Consider the following 6,139-nt stretch of genomic DNA (forward strand, 5'->3'; position numbering starts at 1 on the left):
ATATTGTATATTCTGCAGATTATTCCATCACTGACCCCTCTAGAGTGTGATGGGGATTCTAACTGAAGGGTTTATGGAGTGGGGTAACCCCCATATTTCCAGCTACCTTTGTTTGTTGCTGACAGATGTGGCAGAAACCTCAATACCAAGAATCTGACAGCAGCACTTGTTACACAGAGAATAAATCCCCTCCTGCGGCAGACTCCTCCATTCCTCCAACATAAACACACAGCAGATGCCTCTAAGTGGTTAGAAGCCAACTAAAACTGACTTCAGAGTCCCTGTTGTGAATAACTACGCTAATTGCCCTAGGGCAGCTTGGGGTGTGTTATATAGATAATCTTCTGTGTGTTGGGAATGTGTCCAGTGACAGGTGCACTAAACTACCCATTTATTAACACCACGCCCTATTTATCTGACCATGCCCCTATTGGGGCCTATAAATTGGGGCCAATAAAAAATGAATATATAAAATGTGATCTGATGAAAAGAGATTTTTCACATTTCCTTCATATTATGTTATCAGAATTAGAAACAAAATCATTCAGAGGCCAGGTGGAGCAAAATAACACTTTGTAAATTTCTGCACAATAGAGATGTAAAAAGATTCTGCCAAAAAGAGGGACAACTGAGGGGAAATGGGGACTTGGATCTGACAGGGAGGTAGCCCGCATATATCTGGGAGAGCTATTAAGGGGCTCAGTCATTGTGACTCCCTGGACATTTTTACCCCAATACTTGTCAACAACGCCCCATCAGTCCTCCCAAAAGGATGATTGGGGACCTATATATTTGGAATGAATCCACCAGGTGATCTGGAATCATTTCCGGGATCATCGCATTGAATACCATTATCCTCTACTCATAGGGTACGGATAATCTACCGGTGAATTCAGGGTGTAAATGGGGTGAGAGGTATAAATAGAATTATTATAGTGATGAATGTTACAGGTGAGGGATATATATAAAATTATTAAATTGATGGAATATTACAGGTGAGGGGTGTATTAAGAGTTATAATGATGGAATAATACAGGTGAAGGGTGTATATAGAATTATTCTAACAATGGAATAATATAGGTGGGTGTATATAGAATTATTATAATGATGCAATAGTACAGGTGAAGGGTGTATATAGAATTATCATGATAGAATATTACAGGTGAAGGGTGTATATAGAGTTATAATGAGGGAATAATACAGGTGAGGGGTGTATATAGAATTATTATAATGGTGGATTATTACAGGTGAGTGGTGTATATAGAGTTATTCTAGTGATGGAATATTACAGGTGAGTGGTGTATATTGAATTATTATATTGATGGAATAATACAGGTGAGGGGTTTATATAGTAATATTATAAAGACAGAATATTACAGGTGAGGGTGTATATAGAGTTATTCTAATGATGAAATATTATAGGTGTGGGGTGTATAAAGAATTGTTAAAATGATGGAATAATACAGGTGAAGGGTATATATAGAGTTATTTTAATGGAATAATACAGGTGAGTGGTATATTTAGAATTATTATAATGATGGAATATTACAGGTGAAGGATGTACAGTATAAAGAATTATTAAAATGATGGAATATTACAGGTGAGGGGTGTATATAGAAATATTATAATGATGTAATAATACAGGTGAAGGGTGTATATAGAATTATATTAATGGAATAATACATGTGAGGGGTGTATTTAGAATTAATATAATGATGGAATATTACAGGTGAAGGATGTACAGTATAACAAATTAATATAATGATGGAATATTACAGGTGAGGGGTGTGTATAGAATTATTATAACAATGTAATATTACAGGTGAAGGGTGTATATAGAGTTATAATGAGGGAATAATACATGTGAGGGGTGTATATAGAGTTATTCTAATGATGGAATATTACAGGTGAGGGGTATATATAGAATTATTCTAATGATGGAATAATACAGGTGAAGGGTGTATATAGAGGTATATTGATGGAATAATACAGGTGAGGGGTGTATTTAGAATTAATATAATGATGGAATATTACAGGGGAGGATCGTATATAGAGTTATTCTATTAATGGAATATTACAGGTGAAGTATGTACAATATATAGAATTATTATATTGATGGAATATTACAGGTGAGGGGTGTATATAGAATTAATATAATATTGTAATATTACAGGTGAGGATCATATATAGAATTATAATGATGGAATAATACAGATGAGGGGTATATATAGAATGATTGTATTGATGAAATATTACAGGTGTAGGGTATATAAATATTTTTATAGTTATTGAATACTACAGGTGAGGATTGCATATAGAGTTATTCTAATGATGGAGTATTACAGGTGAGGGGTGTATATAAAATTATTCTAATGATGGAATGTTACAGGTGAGGGATGTATCAATAATAATTTTAATGAAGAAATATTACATGGGAGGGGCATATAAAAAACTATTATAACGAATATTTCACGTGAGGATGTATATAGATTTATTTTAATGATGAAATATTACAGGTGAGAGGTGTAAATAGAATAATTCTAATGATGAAATATATCAGGTGGGGGTGTATCAATAATAATTATAATGAAGAAATATTACAGGGGGGGGGGAATTATTATAATGATGGAATAATACAGGTGAGGGGTGTATATAGAATTATTATAATGATGGAATAATACAGGTGAGGGGTGTATATAGAATTATAAGGATGAATGTTACAGATGAGGAGTGTATTGAGAGTTATAATATTGATGGGATATTACAGGTGAGTGGTGTATAAAGAATTATCACAATTATGGAGTAGTTTAAGTGAAAGGTGTATATAGAATAAATATAATGATGAATAATACAGATGAGGGGTGAATATAGAATTATTATAATAAACAATATTGCAAGTGAAGGCTGTATAAAGAATTATTATAATGATGAAATATTACAAGTGGGAGGTGTATATAGAGTTATTCCATTTATGGAATATTCAGGTGAAGGGTTTATATCGAATTAATAACAGAATGATTACACAATATTTCCCTAATGCTGTCCTTGTAACATTTGCTCTGGAAGTCATTAAATTATTGTATGTGGTGTGTTTAGAATTATTATATTGATAAATATTACAGGTGATGGGTATGTATAGAATGAGTATATTTTGAAACCCATTAATTGCTGTCTTTAAAACATTTGCTCTGGAAGTCATTATATTGATGATGGTTTGGGTTCCGCGGTCTCCCTTATCGTGCGGTAATCTTCGCACATCGGGCCAGGTGAGTGTCGCGCGCTGAGCTCGATGTTTCTTTAAAGGGCGGTTTGTGGGCGGATCGTGGGCGTGCCCTGGGTGGTACGTGGGCGGGTCTGGGCGTGGCTGTAGCGGAGTGTGCCGATGCCGGAGCCGCTGTGCAGAGTTGAGGTTGGAGCTGATCCCGAGCGGAGGAGAGAGCGCGAGGAGCCGCCGGACACAGCACCCAGGTCAGAGGGGGGAGGGAAAGGACCCCTACCGGAGCCCTACCGAGGGCCAAACTCTGCCGCCTGAACTCCCTGACACTCCTGGACCCCCCACCTCCGCACTTCGCGTACCTGAGGGGAACTGATACCAAATAACCTGAGCGAGGTCCGGCCCCTGAGGGGAGTGGGCCCTGTACTCACCTGAGGGGGAGGCAGGTGTGGGCTTACCTGGGGGCAGTGTCACCTGTAGTACCTGTTGTCCAGGCATGTGACCCCCTCACTAATACATGTACATATGTGTGCCCTGTCATACAACATGCGGAGCTGTCCTCCATACATGTGATGTGGTGACCCCCCCTGGGTGTAAATGGGTGACATTGGTGCTTTTGGGTGTAGTAGCCGGTGATTTTGGCATGTCCTGGGCCGCCCGTCTTCCAGCCAGTGATGTCATATGAAGTATTTGTGGTGACTTTGATGCGTTGTGTAGGTGACTGATAGCGCCTTGTCCCACCTCCTGGAGGCCACAAAAACCAAATACCCCCCCCTGCACCCCTCCGCACCCCCCCACCTCCCCCTCCTTCTACTGACCCACACCCCCCCCCCCTATTTTTATGTTCCCGACTCCGAAGCGTCCACCTTTGCGAAGATGTTACGATTCTGAGTTTGTGTATGTTGCGGAGATATACAAAGCGTCACGTTTTGCCCCCTCGTGAGCAATGCCCCCCCACCCACCCACCCTTCGCCCTGCTCATGGTGCAATGTGCAGCGAGCGCGCTATGCTTTGCCAAAGTGGATCATGTAACGGTGGGGAGTGCTGTGGTTGGGGGAGGAGAGGACGTACGATGGGGGGGGGGCAAGAAGGAGGTGGGATAACATTGGTACCCATCGCCATACTGTTTCAAGTCTTTTTTTTTTTTTATGTAATTCTCTGTCGCATTCACGTTGGAAAAAAATAGGGGTTGTGGGGGTCCGCCATGGCCAGCGCGGCTGGAAGGTGGAGAAGGATGGGGGGAGCGGTGGAGTGATAATCATTATGGGTAACCATCCATGAAATGTTGGCGACGGACTTCTTGGAGAAGCCTGAGGATGGGGGATGTGAAGCTCCAATATGGGGGGAAGGCTTTGATATATCTGTGTGACCCTTTCCCCAACACCAAACCCCAAATACCTGGCCAATGGGGTGTTGGCTGTGTATAAATAGACTTTTTTTTTGGGGGGGGCCTCTTATATTTACCAATTTGGGGGAACGCTTGTAAAAGACTTTACATGTGAATACATTAAAACCTTGCGCAGTAGCGCATACAATTGTCATACTCGACGCGTGTTCGGGTGCCGCCCCCTTACCTCATCGCTTCGCTTTTTTCCCCCCTACAAATCGAGTGAAATGTTCTGCCATTAACCTATTCAGTGCTGTGGGAATGTCAAAGCATGGCAGGGTGCGCGCCGACTTATGTTCAGTCTTTTAGAGATCCCCCCACCAGACAGACAATATTTCGATTTATTCTATTTTACGTGTTTTTGTGTAAGTTTCTGTCCGTCTCCCTTTCTATGTTCCGGGAGGCTCCATTTTGGGCATAATTGTAGTGTTTGGTGATGGTGGGTGTCAAAGGTGTGCCATGTTGAATTTTTTTTGTAACGGGGGCTGTCTATTCACATCACTAGATGTAAAGGTGTCTGGGGCCGATTGGTAATTTGGGGTGGGCACTGTGCCCTTGGTGACACATACAGGAGACGTTTGCCCATGTCAAGGTCTTGTGTACAAAGCAGAATCCTGGGGGTGGCTATGTTGGGGGGGGGGGGGTAGGTGTGCGCCGTTCCGGTGAGGAGGTGATCATGTCCTGATTAGCGGAATTATGGGTGATTTGTGCAGAGAATTTCTGTCTATTTGAAATTCTGATTTTCTGTCAGTTTGTCAGCATTTTGCCTGTCAATTATTACGGTCAGAGTCTGACGGAGATGGCTCGTTCGTCAATTCCGCTCCAACATTCACCCTAATTCTGTATGTAATGTGTACGCTATGAGGAACACGCCCAGCGCCCCCACAATGTGATATATAGGGGCCACTCCCAGCAGCCCCCTCGCCATAGTATATGGAGGGTATCGATTTATTTCATGTATACAATGTATCCGGAATTCCTGATTCCATAATAATATTTAATATATCACCGCCCTGTGTTCATCGATCCCATGTATGTATTCTGTATGATAACTCCCATCATCCGTGTGTATGACCACTCCCTGTGTGTATTACATGGAGGCTGCCCACCCTTCCCACTCACCCCATATATAATATTTATTCTGCCGCCCCTCTCTGTGTGCGACCCCTGGATCCTATAACCTGTGTATGACATTGTCTGCCTGTAAGTCATATGACTGCCATAAATCATACATGTAACACGCGTGTATTACAGGACTATTTTTCTGGTGTTTACATATCTCCAGGCTGTATGTACATTTATACTATACAATTACACGTTATCCATGGAGGGGGAACTGTATGAGAATACTTGTGTAAGAAATTGCTGTATATATGGGTTTTGGGGTTCACTGTCTGGGGGGGGGGGGTTAACGTATGAGTTGGGTGGGTTTGGTGGGGTTTTGTCTCTTGGTGTATCTGAAATTGCTCCTTGTATCTGATATTAGTGCTGATCATATGGGGACAGCTCTGGTTTGTCTTTGTTTTGGGGGGGGGGGG

General features: G+C 41.6%; 1 protein-coding gene across 1 annotated transcript in view; it reads left to right on the top strand.

Moving 5' to 3' along the window:
• Nucleotides 1-3,379: 3,379 nt before the first annotated feature.
• Nucleotides 3,380-6,139, top strand: part of NRXN3 (neurexin 3) — a gene marked incomplete in the record, with an annotated part of 200,881 nt that continues 198,121 nt past the window's right edge. The window contains 1 exon segment of the mRNA XM_072427916.1: nucleotides 3,380-3,468.

The sequence above is a fragment of the Pyxicephalus adspersus genome, chromosome 12 (genome assembly GCF_032062135.1).
Source record: "Pyxicephalus adspersus chromosome 12, UCB_Pads_2.0, whole genome shotgun sequence".
Classification (NCBI taxonomy): Eukaryota; Metazoa; Chordata; class Amphibia; order Anura; family Pyxicephalidae; genus Pyxicephalus; species Pyxicephalus adspersus.